The sequence below is a fragment of the Dasypus novemcinctus genome (assembly GCF_030445035.2).
Source record: "Dasypus novemcinctus isolate mDasNov1 chromosome 12 unlocalized genomic scaffold, mDasNov1.1.hap2 SUPER_12_unloc_1, whole genome shotgun sequence".
In the NCBI taxonomy this organism is placed as follows: domain Eukaryota; kingdom Metazoa; phylum Chordata; class Mammalia; order Cingulata; family Dasypodidae; genus Dasypus; species Dasypus novemcinctus.
In genome coordinates this window covers 1,304,835-1,323,694 of record NW_026688129.1, presented here as the reverse complement: position 1 = coordinate 1,323,694, position 18,860 = coordinate 1,304,835, and the positions used below count along the sequence as shown (strand labels likewise).

Here is an 18,860-nt window from a genome sequence, read left to right as displayed (position 1 = left end):
TAACCACATTGCACTTCTGTTTAATATTATGCTGAAATATTGGTAAATTTATACACTCTTAAGTACTCATCTGAAACTTTTACTCATACAACTTTAATTAACAGAGGGTTAAAAAATCCTGTTAATTTTATAACACTTTTAAGCACTCTCTACTTAACTTATAATGTATTAAATGAACTTAACTATTTTATTACGTTAATTTTTCTTTCAAGGTAAAAGAACAAATCTCTTGTAATTAGTTCAGAATAAAAAGCTACTTTTCAGGATTTGATTTTTAGAAAGCAGGTTTAAACTTATTTTCCTTTAAAAGAGATAAGACCCTTTCTTCTTCAAACACAGGAAATGATGAGATTAAAGCACAAAAAGCTGTTTTGATAAAACAGGCTTTCTTTGTATACTGATTATTCAGGATAAATACTTTTCACAAACTTCTAACAAAACAGACTAATGATTTGAGAGACTTTGAAAAAGGACAAAATGTTTAACTTTACATTACTATACTATTTGATACTAAAGCTTTTTAAAACTTTATAGACAGACCCATCAAATCTTAACATTTAACCATAAAGTTTTCTTTTCCACAAAGCTTTTGCACTTTCTATATTTATTCAGGTTTAGTCCCACATTTTATATTTTCTTAGTAACCAATTATTTTATTTTAGTGTTATAGACCAGCGATATTGACCAGACTCAGACTTTGAATAAGGTTCCAGTTGAGAGCTTTATTAGCCACGTGGCGACTGCCTCATCCTACGCAGAGGAGAGAACAGCCCCGCGTCTCAGGGAAGGGGTGGTTTTATAGCCTTTTAGGAAAGGGGGCATTTGCGAGCAAGCAAGCAGGCACAGAAGCGGAACACTGCAGTTAGCTGAAGAAAGCGTATCTATTTTTTTCTTTTTTAAAAAGCCCCTTCCTGTAAGCATCCCCATGTTATTTATTCGCCCTTTTCTTGGGGACAGCCCTAAGTTATTTATTGGCATGCTCCTTGGAGACAGCCCTATGTTATTTATTGGCACTCTCCTTGGAGGCAGCCCTAACTTACTTATTTACACTCTTCTTGGAGGTAGCCCTAAGTTATTTATTTATCTGAAGGCACTTGCAATTCTTATTTCCTAATGTAATTCTATTCCTGTTTTCCCAATGGGGCCTTACCCTTACATTAGGACAAAATTATTACTATTATTTTTAATAATAAAAACACATTCTATATATTCCACATACTAACTTACCAGACAAACTTCGTACAACATATAATTGCCATGAACAGTAAACAAGCTTGTTAAAATAATGAACTTTTCTTCACTTTAAATACTTGGTAGCATGCAATACTAGAAACAGTCCCCAAGAAGCAAATTGGCAGGGGAGGATGGCCACCAACAAGTTTTCCTATCATAAAATTACCTTTTATTAGTAGTATTATCAATTCAGGTTTTGTTTAATAATGACTTTTTGGAATTAGCTATTTAAATACCTTAATTTAAACAATGCTTCATTAAACTTCTTATAATTTTTTCTTAAAAATTTTTAATTGATTTTGTAAAAACATTACATTACAAAAAAATATATGAGGACCCCTTCAACCTCACCACCCCCACCCCACCACTCCCCCCCCAGCAACACTCATTCCCATCATCATGACACATCCATTGCATTTGGTAAGTACGTCTCTGGGCACCTCTGCACCTCATGGTCAATGGTCCACATCATGGCCCATACTCTCCCCCATTCCATCCAGTGGGCCCTGTGAGGATTTATCATGTCCGGTGATTGCCCCTGAAGCACCATCCAGGGCAGCTCCAAGTCCCTAAGACACCTCCACATATCGTCTCTTCCTGCCATTCCCCATACCCATTAGCCACCATGTCCACTTTTCCCACTCCAATGCCACCTTTTCTCTGTGGACATTGGATTGGTTGTGTCCATTGCACCTCTATGTCAAGAGGAGGCTCAGATTCCTTATGGATACTGGATGCAATCCTCTCGCTTTCAGTTGTAGGCACTCTAGGCTCCGTGGTGTGGTGGTTGTCCTTCTTCAACTCCATCTTAGCTGAGCGAGGTGAGTCCAATAAATCAGATTGTAGGTGCTGGAGTCTGTTGAGGCTCAGGGCCTGGCTATCACATTGTCAGTCCAGAGATTCAGATCCCCTAAATATATCTTAAGCCCCGACACCAACTACAACTCCAGCACAGTAGCATGAAAGTCTTAAGAAGAGAGATCCCATCTGAGTCCAGATTCATCACGCATAAACATCAGCTCCAAAGAAGGGCCATCTGACATGGCAGTTAATCCCATCTGCCATGACCATAGCACCCATGGGCCTCTTTAGCCCTCAAAGGAACCAATATCTGGGGATTGTATCTACTTTATCTGTCTCTTAGACTCTGCTCAGTTGTGCATAAGGGCAATCCTTCTGACAGCCTCCAGACTCTTTTTTAGAGACTCGTAGCCATATAAACTCATTTCTCCTTTCCATTTCCCCCTTAGATTAGGTCAAACAGCATTTTAAAGTCATGTTATTTTATGTAGACAGGGATATTCTGCTGATCTGCATTGAACCTTCCATTCAAGGTCATTGTCCAGTTGCATCATCCGTTGGTAGTTGATAGTGATCCCTCGGTGCCAGGGAGGCTGATCCCTGGATGTCATGTCCCACGCTGGGGGTAAGGCATTGCATTTACATGCTGAGTTTGGCTTCGAGACTGGCCACATTTGAGCAACATGAAGGCTGTCAGGAGGAAACTCCCAGGCACAATGCTGCTCTAGGCCTTGTTCTTATTTCAGGCATATCAGCTCACAAGCATAGTCATTAGCGTCAGGGGCTCACTGTTGGACCCTCTTTCCTTCCCAGTCCTTGATGCTGCACTTGGGGGACTGTCGCTGCTCCCCTAGGGACCACGACAGAGCACCACCGGCCAGGAACCCAGTACCCCACCAGCTGTAGTTTTTAATTGTTGCCACTATGAGTATATCCAAACATTACCATGGACCCTGGACATATGTCCTGTATAGCTCCCTGTCAGCCATATATCACCTGTCAATAGTATCCTATACCGTATTCCTCTGTTGCCATTGTTGAACCACTCTGTGATCCAGAACTTCCTGAAAATTGAAGCCCAATATAATGTCAGGATCCCTTACTAGCAAAACGGCATATAGCGATGGGTTTAAAGGTTAGATATAGAATACATGTTGACTTGGAAAAAAATTTACATCCTATCTTTTTCCTTTTCTTTTTTTCCCCTAATTATTGAACTTCTCTTAACAAGAGCCCTAGACCACAGCAATTCATATATACAATATACAGCACTCCCACACATCCACCACAAAACCTTTTCCCTTCCACAGCGATACTCTTACACCCTATTCATATCATATTTACTTAAAGTGATGTACAGAGTCTGAGACAATAGCTTTCAAACAAGGTGACATCTGTGCTTACATTGTGGTGCTTACTTTAGGATACCCTGTTTTCTAATTTTTTAGTTACCCTATGTTTTACATTATGGTTTACATTATCAGTCTGTCATCTCCTATATGTTATGGTGTAATATAACATGTTTTATATCCATCCTTGTGTACTCTCGCAAAACTCCTCTCTTACCCCCCATTTACCTTGGTTCCACACATTTAACATCCACTTTCCCATCCACCTTGGTACCCACAATGACAGCGAACCTCCGTTTCCCGAGGAGCTACGTCTAGAGATAGTTGGAATAGTGTTCAGGGCCTAACTTGCTCAACTGCCCCAATGCCCTGGGAGCCACCCTTTCTCTTGAGAGATACAGTTCCCTCTATTTGATGGCATTAGTCCTCCCCAGGATGTGGGTCCACCCCCACTCTCACTCCTTGGGTCTCTACCCAATGGTGCCACCCACTCTGGCAAAATGAGCATTCATACATTCCTCAGGAGCCTGTCCTGCATTGGACCATCCCCTCAGAGCATTCTAAACAGGTAACCTTCTTAATTATATTTTGATATGATTTTCTCGGCATTTTACTCTCCACCAACACCTGACACTCTCCTATGTACGTATGCTACCCCTCCCTCCCCCCACTTTTGGGCAACATTACCTATCCGCCCAGCCCCAGCCCCCCGCAATCCCCCTCCCAAAGGAAACACCCTGCCCCCATTTTATCTCTTCTTTGTGTTCATACTTACCACCAGCTCGTCATAAATTCCACCCCTGCAGACGCCGGCTCACATCCTTCCTCCACCCCCCGACTTCCTGTAAGCCTATCGTTCAGTCTCTTGCTCTCTGAGGCAGCTTGCTTATATCATATCATTGAGGTCATGTAGTATTTGTCCTTCAATGCCTGGGTTGCTTCACTCAACATAGGGTTCTCAAGATTCATCCATGTTATGACGTGTGTTTGTATTGTTCTTACAGCCGAGTAGTATTCCATTGTGTGTATATACCACATTTTATTGATCCACTCATCTGCTGATGGGCATTTGGGTTGATTCCAACTTTTGGCGATAGTGAACAATGCTGCTATGAACATTGGTGTACGTATATCGGTTTGCGTCCTTGTTTTCAGTTCTGCTGGGTATATATGCAGCAGTGGTATTGCTGGGTCATATGGCAAATCTATGGCTAGTTTTTTGAGAAACCGCCATACTGTCCTCCAGAATGGTTGGATCCTTCTGCATTCCCACCAGCAGTGGATGAGTGTTCCCCTTTCTTCACATCCTCTCCAGCATTTGTATTCTTCTGTTTTTTTCATAGATGCCAATCTTATGGGTATAAGATGGTATCTCATTGTAGTTTTGATTTGCATTTCCCTGATAGCTAGAGATTTGGAGCATTTTTTCATGTGCTTTTTAGCCATTTGTATTTCTTCTTTGGAGAAGTGTCTCTTTAAATCTTTTTCCCATTTTTTAAATGGGTTGTTTATCTTTTTATTTTCAAGATATAGGAGTTCTTTATATATGCAAGTTATAAGTTTCTTATCAGATATATGGTTGCCAAATATTTTCTCCCACTGTGTGGGCTCCCTTTTTACTTTCTTGACAAACTCCTTTGAGGTGCAGAAGGCTTTAATTTTGAGGAAGTCCCATTTATCTACTAGTTCTTTTGCTGCTCGTGCTTTTGGTGTGATATTCATGAAGCCATTTCCTATTACAAGGTCCTGTAGATGTTTCCCCACACAGCTTTCCAAGATCTTTATGGTCTTGGCTCTTATATTTAGGTCTTTGATCCATCTTGAGTTGATCTTTGTATAAGGTGTGAGATGGTAATCCTCTTTCATTCTTCTACATATGGATATCCAGTTCTCCAGGCGCCATTTGTTGAATAGGCCATTCTCTCCCAGTTGAGAGGATTTGGTGGCTTTATCAAATATTATGTGGCTATATATATGATGTTCTATATCAGAGCTTTCAATTCGATTCCATTGGTCTGTGTGTCTCTCCTTATGCCAATACCATGCTGTTTTCACCACCGTAGCTTTGTAGTATGTTTTGAAGTCAGGTAGCGTGATTCCTCCAATTTCATTTTTCTTTTTCAGTATGTCTTTGGCTATTCGGGGTCTCTTTGCTTTCCAAATAAATTTCATAGTTAGTTTTTCTAGTTCCTTAAAGAAGGCTGTGTTTTTATTGGGATTGCATTGAATGTGTAGATCAGTTTTGGTAGGATAGACATCTTAATAATATTCAGTCTTCCTATCCATGAACAAGGAATATTCTTCCATTTATTTAGGTCTTTGATTTCCTTGAACAGTCTTGTATAGTTCTCGGTGTATAAGTTTTTTTACATCTTTAGTTAAATTTATTCCTAAGTATTTGATTTTTTTATTTACTATTGTGAATGGAATTTGTTTCTTGATTTCCTCCTGATCTTGCTCATTATTGGTGTACAGAAATGCTACTGATTTTTGTGCATTGATCTTATAACCTGCGACTTTACTAAACTCATTTATGAGTTCTAAAAGCTTTGTTGTAGATCTCTCAGGGTTTTCTATGTATAGGATCATGTCATCTGTAAATAATTAAATTTTGACTTCTTCCTTTCCAATTTGAATGCCTTTTATATCTGGTTCTTGCCTCAGTGCTCGAGCAAGTACGTCTAAGACAATGTTAAATAGGAGCGGAGACAATGGGCATCCTTGTCTTGTTCCTGAGTTTAGAGGGAAGGATTCTAGGATTTCTCCATTGTAAACAATGTTGGCTTTAGGTTTTTCGTATATACTCTTTATCATGTTCAAAAAATTTCCTTGTATTCCAATCTTTTGGAGTGTTTTTATCAAGAAAGGGTGCTGTATTTTCTCAAATGCTTTTTATGAATCTATACATATAATCATGTGATTTTTTTCCTTCGATCTATTTATATGGTATATTACGTTGATTGATTTTCTTATGTTGAACCATCCTTGCATACCTGGGATGAATCCCACTTGGTCGTGGTGTATAATTCGTTTAATGTGTTGTTGAATACGATTAGCAAGTATTTTGTTAAGTATTTTTGCATCTAGGTTCATTAGAGAAATTGGTCTGTAATTTTCCTTTCTTGTGGTGTCTTTGTTTGGCTTTGGTACTAGGGTAATGTTGGCATCATAGAAGGAGTTCGGCAATGTTCTTTCTGTTTCGATTTTTTGGAAGTTTCAGCAGGATTGGTGTTAGTTCTTTCCGGAATGTTTTGTAAAATTCACCTGTGAAGCCATCTGGCCCTGGGCTCTTCTTAGTTGGGAGATTTTTAATAACTGATTCTATCTCTCTGCTTGTGATTGGTTTGTTAAGATCATCAATTTCTTCTTTCATCAATATAGGCTGCTTATGTGTTTCTAGGAATTTGTCCATTTCCTCTAAATTGTCATTTTTGTTGGAATATAGTTTTTCAAAATATCCTCTTATGATAGTCTTTATTTCTGTGGGGTCAGTGGTGATATCGCCTTTATCATTTCTTATTTTGTGTATTTGAATCATCTTCTCTCTTTTTTTCTTTGTTAGTCTCGCTAAAGGTTTGTCAATTTTGTTGATCTTCTCAAAAAACCAACTCTTGGTCTTGTTCATCTTTTCAAATGCTTTCTTATTTTCTATTTCATTTAGTTCTGCTCTTATCTTTGTTATTTCCTTCCTTCTTTTTCCTGTTGGGTTATTTGTTGTTGTTTTTCTAATTCTTTCAAATGTACAGTTAGCTCTTCAATTTTTGCTCTTTCTTCTTTTTTGATATATGAGTTTATGGCTATAAATTTCCCTCTCAGTACTGCTTTTGCTGCATCCCATAAATTTTGGTATGTTGTGTTCTCATTATCATTTGTTTCAAGGTAGTCATTGATTCCTTTTGAGATTTCCTCTTTGACCCACTGTTTTTCTAAGAGTGTGCTGTTTAATTTCCAAATCATGGTGTGAAACCTGGGCTTCTGTCCCTTGCAAATTTCCAGCTTGACTCCACTGTGTTCAGAGATATTGTTTTGTATGATTTCAATCTTTCTGAATTCATTCAGCCTTTCTTTGTGGCCTAGCATATGATCTATCTTGGAGAATGATCCATGTGCCCTTGAGAAAAATGTATATCCTGCTGCGTTTGGGTGTAATGACCTATATATGTCTATTAGACGCAGCTCCTCTAATATACTGTTCAAATGTTTTGTTTCTTTAGTGGTTCTCTTTTGAGATGCTCTGTCCAGAGTTGATAGTGGTGTATTAAAATCCCCCACTATCATTGTAGATGCATCTATTGTTTCACTTAGTTTTTCCAGCGTTTTTACGTATTTAGAGGCGCCCTTGTTAGGAGCATAAATATTTATATTTGTTCGATCTTCTTGACAGATTTTCCCTTTCACTGAAATGTAGTATCCTTCTTTGTCTCTCACAATTGTTTCACATTTAAAGTCTATTTTGTCTGATATTAATATAGCTACTCCTGCCTTTATTTGGTTATTGTTTGCTTGTATGATTGTTTTCCAGCCATTCACTTTCAATCTCCATGCGTCTCTGGGTCTAAGATGTGTCTCTTGTAGACAGCACACGGATGGGTCATATTTCCTTATCCAATGTCCCAGTCTGAATCTTTTGATAGGCGAGTTTAATCCGTTGACATTCAGTGTTATTACTTTCAAGGAATTATTTGTGTTAGCTATATTTTGTTTGGATTTGTGTTTGTCATATTTTGTTTGTATTTTTTTTCCCTTCTCTTTTTGTCTTTTTTTTTTTTTTTGGTTGTTGTTGTTGTTGTTGCTCTTATACTCTCCTCCTACTTTGCCTGTCCTGTTTTTTCCTTTCTTTCTGCAGAACTCCCTTTAGAATTTCTTGAAGGGGAGGTTTCTTGTTAGTATACTCTTTCAGTTTCTGTTTGTCTGTGAATATTTTGAACTCTCCATCATGTTTGAATGCTAGTTTAGCTAGATAGAGTATTCTTGGTTGGAAATTTTTTTCCTTTAGTACCTTGACTATTTCATACCACTGCCTTCTTGCCTCCATGGTTTCAGATGAGAAATCAGCACTTAATCTAATGGAGCTTCCCTTGTATGTGATGGTTTTCTTTTCTCTTGCTGCTTTTAGAATTTTCTCTTTGTCTTGAGCATTGGATAATTTGACAAGTATATGTCTTGGGGTGGGCTTGTTGGGGTTTATGACCAGTGGAGTGCGCTGTGCTTCTTGGATATGTACATCTGTCTCTTTCAGTAGATTTGGGAAGTTTTCAGCCATTATTTTCTGCAACACTCCTTCTGACCCCTTTCCCTTCTCTTCTCCTTCTGGAATGCATATAATACATATGTTTGAGCATTTTGCATTGCCATTCAGGTCCCTAAGTCCTAGCTGGATTTTTTCTATCTTTTTATCGACCCCTTCTACTATCTGTTTGATTTCTGATGTACTGTCTTCCACATCACTAATTCTCTGCTCTGCCTCTTCTAGTCTGCTGATATTTGCTGCAAGTGTATTTTTGATTTCTTGAACTCTGGTGTTCATTTCCATCATATCTGTTATCTTTTTGCATATGTGTGCAATTTCCCCTCCAAGTGATGTCTTCATGTTGTTAACCTCTTTCATTACTTCATCAAATTTGTCGGTGACAAATGTTCTGAGATCTTTCACTGCTTGTGCTAAGTTCTGCTCCCCTTCCTGATTTCTGATTTGTTGATTGGATTCAGCCAGGTTTTCCTGATTACTGGTTTGGTTTGTAGATTTTTGTTGCTTTCTGGTCATTATTTAATCTTGACGGATTTAATCAGTTCCTTAGCTTCTTTGTCTACTCTTGGGGATGAATTAGCTGTTGTTTTTGCGTAAGTGTTATATCTTCTGTTTGTCACTTTGTTCTTTTTATTCTAATTTCTTGCTGTTGGTTAAGTTCACTTTAAAGGAAAGTATTAGTGCTGGGGAAAGGCAATTGTGTAAGCAAGGGAAAAGTGTAAAGTAGTATTGGTGATATAGGTTAACAAAACAAGAATATGAGATGTGGGAGGATGGAGGTTAGATTCATGGAAATTGTGTAGAGTTATAGCAGTAGGTAGAGTACCTATTATGAGGTAGATGATTGAATATGGGAGGAATGTGGTATGAGCTAAAAAGCTGTTGTTTTCGTGAGAGAGGAAAAAAAGAAAAGAAAGGTAATAGTTTCAAGAGTGGATAACAGACAGAAAACAAAACAAAAGTATTAGAAATTAAGACTTAGACACTTCGTTGATCAAAGAAAGGGAGGTGGGAGGTGGAATATAGGAGAGACAGTAGATGATGGCAGATATCAAGATGTAGGGGAAAGAGGATAGTGTAGGTCGCCTAAATCAGTTCACATAGAAATGAGGCAGTGGAGGATGAGAAAACCTCAGCAAATGTGAGGTGTTTCCTGGCACACCTATTGTATAACTGAGTTAAAATAAAATAAGTAGAAGATGAGGGACACGAGGGGGAGAGAAAACAGAAAAAGAAAACAAATAAAAAAATAAAAAATAAAAATTTAAAAAAAGGGGGAAGAGAAGAAAGGAAGAAAGGAAAAGGGGGTGGGCTAAGGGTGGGGAACAGGTAGGGGAAAGAAAAAAAACACAGATATACACGATCCACAATTAAAAATACCAGCTACACAACAACAACCACAAAAAAAAACCCTAACTAACTGAATATTTGGGGGATATGCTGTGAGAACAGACTAGGGGATAATGTGGTGTTAGCAATCAGGACATTTAAAAAAAAGTAAAAAATAAGACAAAATGAAAATAAAAACAAAACAAAATGAAACGATAAAGAAAAATCGCCAATGTTGAAGGCTAGGGCTTTCAAGGACCTCAGATGGACCTCAGGGCGTGATGGATTCAGGGGTGGAAAGTCTGAGATATTAAAGACTCAAGAGGTGTGATTCTCTGGGGTGTGGGCCACCAGAGTTTAGGGGATTCAGACCAGGCAACCTCCAATCTGGTCAACAGGAAGCCTAGGAGCCCCGTAGTGTAACACAGCCCTCAGGGATCCCCACAGCTGGGCGCCAGCCCTATGGGGGAAGTCAGATCTGCAAACTCTATATTATGTCTGAACCCTGCAATTCACTTACTTAGTAGGGCTCATTAATGTGAGTATATCGCCACTTCAGCTTTTGGACAGCTCCCGCCCTGGGCTTCCATAACACTGCCACTTGAGGGCGTCTATACACCGCAGCCATTTTACTGGCACAGATCTGAAGCCTGGCCCGTGACGCCGAAAACAGATTCCAAAACCGGAATTCCCAAGCTTCGCAAAATATTCCCTAATTGGCTTCTACATGTGTCCCCCTCCCTCACCGCACCCTGAGACAACTTCCAATTATGTTCCTTTATTGCCTACAGCCTAATTCGGTTGCAGATTGGCAGCTGGGGTGTGGCGGTGGGGCTTCAGGCGGAAGTGCTATTATTTGTGTCCGCCATCAAAAATTTTCCTCTGCTTCACAACAGAACACCGTCTATCTCCCCAAATCGATCCGCAAAGGCAACCCGTCGCATCAACCCGCTAACAGCCCACCCAGGACTCGCGAACTGCCTAGCACCGCAGAGCCACCAAAAAGCTGAGCTGCTGCGCGGCACCACGGCTCCACCCACCCCCAAGAGGGAGGAACCCGTGTGCGGGTCTCACCTCCGGTCAATAGAACCCAAATTATATCTTATAGACTGATCCTCTCCGTTACCTTTCCACCAAATCGATGTCCAGACACTTCCTGCCCTGCAAAAATCCTGAAAAAGCCCCGCCTGGGAGAACCTCCAGCCGCGCCCAGCCGTTTCTTCCCAGGAGAAATTGCAAGGCAAGTTCACTCCTCTTATAATTATTTATAACCATACAGACTATAATTATATTACTTTAAGACAAATATTACCTTCACAGAACACATTCCCTTACTTAAAGTTACCACAATACCTTCTACAACTTGCCACATGCATTTAAGTTCCAAGAGTTTATGAAAATTAGCCATCCTTAGGACGAAACACAGCTTTTAGAAAAAAACTTATTTTCAGTCAGCATTCCCACAAACTTTTAACCTTCTTTAATATTCATTTAAGTTTTACATCCTTCATTTTATCCTGTGAGGAAAAATAAACTATTCATTTCAATCTAGGCAAGAACTATTTTTTATGAAAAGACTTATAGTAATTTTGTTAATCAAGACTTACAATTTTTTATCATTGTAGATATCTTATTAACATTTAAACTTATGTATTAAAAATAATGAATAAATTTTTAAAAAGTAAAAAAAAGACAATTTTTTATCATTGTAGATATCTTATTAACATTTAAACTTATGTATTATATAAGCAATTATTTAATAATTTTTGGCCATTTGAATAGAACTCTTTATATTTATTAATTTATATCACCATCCGGAGGTATCAAAATGTACACTGACATTGAACAAACAGACAAACACAAAACAATTACAACACACTAACAGAAACATACAGTTTACAGTTGACTCATAAATCTTACTTTCTTGGTATAGTTGCTTTTAAGTTCTCTGTTATAGCATATGTTAGATTGTACTTTTTAAAATTTCTTCTGGAATCCATGTTGCCTGTAACATGCAAGCTTGTGCTTGGAAACATTTTTATTCGTTATTAGCAATTAGTTAAGATAACTTGAGCAGCATAAATGTAGCTAAGCTCTTATTTAGGAGTTTAGACAGACCGTTAACACACATTTTTTATTACTACTCTGTAAGACTATACTGAGACTTGAAGTTCAGTAGTAAACTACTGATTTAAAACTGAAAATTCCTTTTAACACCTTGATAAAAATTTTGTACTAATTTTATTATTTTGGTTAAAGAGGCCCAATCAGAATTAGCATGGAAACAAAACACAAGGGAAGGCAATTAGGTAGGTGCAGAGGGTTGTACTGGATACACAGAAGATATTTCATTAGGACATTTCACTGAGCTTTTGATGATGAAAGGGTTAATATTCCCCATTCACCTCAATCTCCCATTCTTGTTCCAATTTACTTTCTTTCATTTCAAATTTACTTATGGGCTTAGGAAATAATTTCATCTTTCTCAACTTTCTTCAGACTGTAAAGGATTTAAAGCTGCCGCTATCTGGTGGTGTAAGGTCCATACTGATAATGGAATGAATTCCTTTTTTTCATATGCTCTTCATAAAGCTTTCATTACACATCTCCACTGTTTCAAATTTAAAACATTAGCCACTGAGGCTGAAGCCAGCAACAATGCTTTTGTGTTAAAGCTAACAATTCTAGTAATTCATAGCTTTTTACAGGCACCCCATTAACTTTCAGTAAAGTTACTAATGCGAATATGCTTCCACACGTCCCATTTAATTACCCACTACCCTGATCACTTCATGGAAAATGTTACTTAAAAGAAGACTCGAGTCACTCTGCTTTGGATGTCACATGACCCTCAATGAGGTCTTTTCCGTGGTTCCTGATACTGATTTGGAAGACACTTCTTCAGGCCCCACGTTGGGCGCCAGATGTTGGAGATTGGGACCCAAACGGTATCGGGAATGAAAGAAAGAGAAAAGGGAGAAGGAAACAAAGAAAAAGAAAGAGTGTAAAAGAAAGAACAGGAGAACTGGGACCAGGGGATCTGCGAGTAATAACTTCTCAGAGAACTTTATTGTTTACAAGGGGCTCTCTATATACCCCAGTGTACGTGACAAAGAGCAGGAATGTGTAGCCTATGTGCCAATAAGCAGGAACACGTAGCATACATGACATCAAGCAGCAACATGTATTAACTATCAGCATTACCTATAGTCTAAGGAATTTTAAAAAATCTTATCTCAAGGTACAAAGTCTAAGTGTTCTATTCACTACAAAAGGTATGTGCTCATCTTTTCTTTCAGCCTTTAACAGCTTCATCCCATTTGCCTGGAACTCTTAATTACCACATTCCTTAGGGTGCAAGCGTAGCCATGGAGACAGCACTAGCATGGAGACAGCACGCCTCTCCTGGAGAGGCCACTGTGCCTCAGTTTCCAACAGATTTCAAACCAAAATCAGATCGTAGGTAAATGGAAGAAAATTGCTGAAAATCTGGATGTAAAACTGGTGTCATTACAGGAACGTCTGGATGAGGTGAATGCTGCCTTGGACGCAGCATTGAGACTTACAGAACAGTTAGATCTGAAGAAGGAACAAATTGAAGAACTTAACAGAGAAAATGAGCTCCGACAGGAAGTGCTGGATGATGTACAAAAGATATTGATGAATTTAGTAAACTGCACAGAAGGAAAAGTGGACAAAGTTCTAATGAGAAACCTCTTCATTGGACATTTTCACACACCAAAAAACAAATATCATGAGGTGTGAAGATTTTTGGGAAGCATCCTGGGTATCAAAAAGGAAGAATAGGATCTATTTTTCACTGAAGACATGGGCAGAGATACTAGGTGGGTGAATGGTTGGCTTGCAGGGGGATCAAAAAGTGTCCCCACCACACATCTGAAACTGAATCAACAGAGTGTACTTAACAGTTCTTTTTCAGAACTTTTTCTTAAATTTCTAGAAACAATCTCACACATCTGTCCCAGCACCAAAACTTTCTGTTCATGCCATGAAACCTCTAGATTCACCAGGAAAGACAAAACTAGCCATAAATGTAGCACCATGTTTTAAAGATACAGCAGAGACCAGAACCAGAAGAGCAGATGGGAGTCCAGTGTTACCTAGGGTCTGCAGCTGTGCCTCTTATCAACCTAGCTGGACTTGGAAGTGGTGGGCCTGGGAATCTTCTTTTAAGAGCCATTTCAGATGAGTTGCCCATATATACCCCTTTGCCATGTTAACTGACAACAATGTTGGAGCTACACTGAAAGACTTTTTAAAGCAAGAGGTGATTCTCAAGCTAGAAAAAATATAGCACTTTGAAACAAGCAAACCAACCTTGAACATTAGGTGTTTATGTTTTATCACAATGTGGCCTTTTGGAAGAAGTCACGTATTTGTTTGTAGTTGTACTTTCCTTATGTTCAATAAAAACATCCTTAAAGTACTTTTAGAAACTACAGATGATATAGGAAAAGTGTTTGCTATATAATATGCTTTTTCTTCTCTGAATTGAACCCATTTAAACTAAAAACATTGATCTTTTATCATAATATATAAAAGGGAAAAGAAAGAAATGCAAATAGCCATGTAACGGTTCTTTATTTCCTTCTCTGATTTTGTTAAGAGATGAAACCTGTGGCTAGTTACCCAGAGCTGAGCCTCAGGAGAGAGTGGACTCTGGGGGGGGGGGGTAAGGCAGGGATCTCGGCAGGGACAGGCAGCCAGCTGTGCCACGGGGCAGGACCTGAGGGTCACCAGTGCTGACCCTGGTGAGAAAGCATCTCTGCTGGTGCTTTCATTTGCACACTTCACAGCCTCAGCGCTGTAAGTTTTCACACTAAATGAATCTCCATTATGATTTACTTGATTTAACTTAATGTGTGAGGGAGAATTCCTCCATCTATGCATTGGGACTGGCTCCCAGTGCAGGACAAGGCGCTGATATCCAGGCTACAGGTCAGGGAATACAGATGGGGAGAGTGAGATGAGAAGGAGGGGCTCCTGACAGGGCCCAGTATTTCCTCTCCTAGGAACACCCCACATCACTTTCTTCACTCTGATCGATATATGTACAGGGCCTTCATGAAGTCCAGGCAAGTGGCTGTAAGAATGTGCTTCCTCAACTGCTCCTTCCAGAATTAGCACAGGGATCCCCAAACCCATAATCCTTCCTCTCTGTCCCATGCTCCCTCCCCCAGGCCCCTTTCCAGTGACTGCACGGCCTCTGCCACCACCCTGACCACCAAGACATTGTTTACTTTGGCTCCAGGAAGACATGACTGTCTTGTGGACATCATATCTCCTGTCTCCTCATCAGTGCCTCCAGAGTCTCTCAATCCCCTTTCCCATTCCATGTGCCAGACCCTTGAAGTCCACCTATGGTCATCTCACCCATTTCCCCGAATCCAGAAAACCCATTCCGAAAGTCCAATGCTGACACACTAGGACCTGCTTAATAAATTGGGTTCATGTCTCCAGCTGTTCGTCCCTCTACACCCGATCTGCTTGTGGGAAACCTATGCCTGATTCAGGAGTTTCAGTTCACCCAACTTGATAGCCTCTAAGAGCTTCCTGTCTCACACAGTATACTCACATGCAAAATTACGGGACTGACATACTTAAACTATGCCATTCCTACCCTTCACACTGCACAGAATCGGCTTCTGTCATTTATTATTAATATTTTTACTGTTTGTGTAAGTAGAGATTCTAAGTGATGAGAACATTAAAATAAATCATGTGTTCTACCATGGAGTAATATCAATGACCTACAACGATGAATTAATTTGAATGTTTTGGAATTTTTGCTTGGTATTGATCTATATCTCCTCTGACCATATTTTTTTTCCTCTGACCACATTTTATATGTACACACAGAGATATGGAGATAGAGAATGAGTCCCAGGGTCCTGTGTCTTTGCATGTGCTGATATACAGCCCAAGTGGTTCCTCTCCCTTGGAAAATGCTGACATCACATAAACAAGTGGAGCACAAAGTGTTTCATCAAGAGTCATGGGTACTCTTCCCTGGAAATTGAGTGCCCTTCCCAAGAAAACCTAATGAACGTGACTCTATGACAGAAACACCTAAGACCTGAGGGTCAGTAGTCATAAGGAGAGAAGGCAAAGGCAATGAGGGAGGGACTGTGAGGCCAGAACCAGGTCTGCCCTTCAGGGAGCCCAGGAGGGGGCTGGACTGAGTGGGATCAGGACCAACGAGCTGAAGCTCTTCCCAGGAGCGGGGAGTGGAGGCAGGGAAGGGCCTTACTGCCAGGTTCCTGGACTTCCTCTCTCATCTCACCTCCAGCTTCAACTTTCTGGTTCCTTTCCTGGCTTTGAAAATCATAAGTTATATTCTTAGAGAAAATGCCTATCAGATGACAGCAGAGCCTAGAGTGACACTGAGGAAGGTGGAAGACACCATGACTTTCCCTTTTGCCTTAGTTCTGTACCCTGGGAGCCCCAGCACGGCCCCCAGTGCCTTTCCTCATCTGACTCTAAAGAGATATGAGGGAAATGACTTAGCACAGAATTAATCTGAAAACTCCAAACAGTCTACCCTTTTGTCCAAGGTTGAATATTCCCTGAGCAATTCATGGTTAAACACTAATGCATCAGAGATACTCTGTGTCCTCCAAGCTCCCAAATAGTAAATGATGGTGTAGCTTCCTAATGACCAGGAAGATGAGCTGGACCCATCTGATGCTGCGGTCGGGTTGCTATTCTGTGTCTAAGATATAAATGTTACCTTTTTTGTTTCTTTCTCTTTCCATTGACTTCAGATAAGGTTATCTAAATGTGTACAGTATATTTGACATATATAATTTCCTAGAAGAGGAGAGTGTCAAGTGGGGGCATCTTCAAACTGACCCCTTTTTGAAAAGGACATCCACAAAAAGCAGCAGATTATAAACTACCTTGCAGGGGTCTTTATCCCAGCAACATTTTTCCTCCATCAATTAAGAATTTTGGAATCACAAAGCAAAATGGGCTTGAGAGATATATGCACAAGCAAAGCATGTGCCCTTCCACAAGTGTCCCCACACTTGCTTAGAGAGCTTTGACTTGACCACCATATCCCATCTGTTCTTCTAAAGCACCAAGAGAAAAGCATCTGAGCAGAGTGCACAGCAAGGTCCAATTCTCAGAGAGTTTTCATTTGGGCAACTGGGCATTACTCTAAGAGAAACCAGAACAGTACAGATTCTGGATTCACTCACTTTTTATTGTTGTTGCATCATCATCTTGCTGCATGACTCACTTGCGTGGGCACTTCTTCACCACACAGGCACTCGGCATGAACTAAATGATCCAGAAGTTAAGGAGATAAAGGACAAACGAGATGTTTTTAAAAAGTTACGTAAGGAAAAAGACCTCTTAATCGAAGCAAAAAGTGCCAAGTAACTTTCGTTAAATGAAAATTTCACTAATAAAGTGAATGAAAATGAACTTTTAAGGCAGGCAGTAACAAACCTGAAGGAGAGAATATCAATTTTAGAAACGGACATTTCTAAACTGAAAGAGGAAAATGAAAAAATAGCAGAAACATCTAGGGTAAAAGAAACAGAACATCAAGCATTAAAAGAGGCTAATACCATGATGTCGATGATGCAGTAAGAAAGGGAGTTTGAGTGCCAGGCAATGAAGGAGAAGGCTCTTGTTTTGGAACAACTACTCAAAGGAAAGGAACAGGACAAGACTGGGGAGTTAGATCAGCTTTTAAATGCAGTGAAATCCATGCAGGAGAAGGCAGCTGTGTTTCAACAGGAGAGAGATCAAGTCCTGTTGGCCCTGAAATAGAAACAAATGGAAAACTGTGCCCTGCAGAATGAGGTACAACATTTACATAACAAGGAATTACACTTAAACTGGGAGCTAGAGAGCCTGCATAAGCATGTTTTACAATCAGAAGACTCTTCTACTCGTGAAGCTTTGGCTGCAGAAGACAGGGAGAACAGCCTAAGAAAGAAAGTCACAGCACTGGAAGACAAGCTACTTTCATCCCCTGATGCAATGAGGGACGCAAAGTGTCAAGCCAGTTTGCAGGTAGCATCATTGCAGGTCCAACTGAATGCAGTCTCCACACAGAGGGATGAAACTGCACAACAGCTTTCCATCTCACAAGAACAAGTAAAGCAGTATGCTCTCTCCCTAGCCAACCTGCAGGGGGTACTAGACCGTTTCCAGCAAGAGGAAAAAGCTATGTATTCTGCCGAACTACCAAAGCAAAACCACCCTGTAAGGGAATGGAAGACAAAGGCAGAAAATCTGGCAGGAAAACTTTCATCACTACAGGAACGTTTGGATGAGGCGAATGCTGCATTAGACTCAGCATCGAGACTGAGAGAACAAGTAGATGGGAAGGAGGAACAAGTTAAAAATCTTAAAAAACAAAATGCATGCCAACAACAAATGCTGGATGAGGTACAAAAGAAACTGATGAATGTACTACAGAGCACAGAAGGAAAAGTGGACAAAGTCCTAATGAGAAAGCTCTTTATTAGATACTTTCAGACATCAAAAACCAAGTGTCGTGAGGTATTAAGATTAATGGGAAGCAGTCTGGGTATGAAAAAGGAGGAAATGGAAGAGTTGTTCACTGATGGCCAGGGTGCAGTTACCAGGTGGATGAGTGGGTGGCTTGGAGGAAGATCAAAGAGTGTTCCCAATACATCTCTGAAACCTAGTCGACAGCGTGTACTTCATAGTTCTTTCTCAGAACATTTTCTGAAATTTCTACAGAGTCTCATCCATCTGTGTCACCACCAAAATTTCTTCTCATGATATGAATCTCCAAGATCCACCAGGAAGGAAACAACGAGCCACAAATGTGCCACCACATTTTAATTATACAGCAGCATACAGAACCAGTACAAGAGCACCTGAGAATTCATTCT

General features: G+C 39.9%; 1 pseudogene; it reads left to right on the top strand.

The window, feature by feature from the left end:
• LOC101429630 (thyroid receptor-interacting protein 11 pseudogene) overlaps positions 1–14,275 on the top strand; it is a 166,978-nt pseudogene extending 152,703 nt beyond the window's left edge.
• The last annotated feature ends 4,585 nt before the right edge of the window (positions 14,276–18,860 follow it).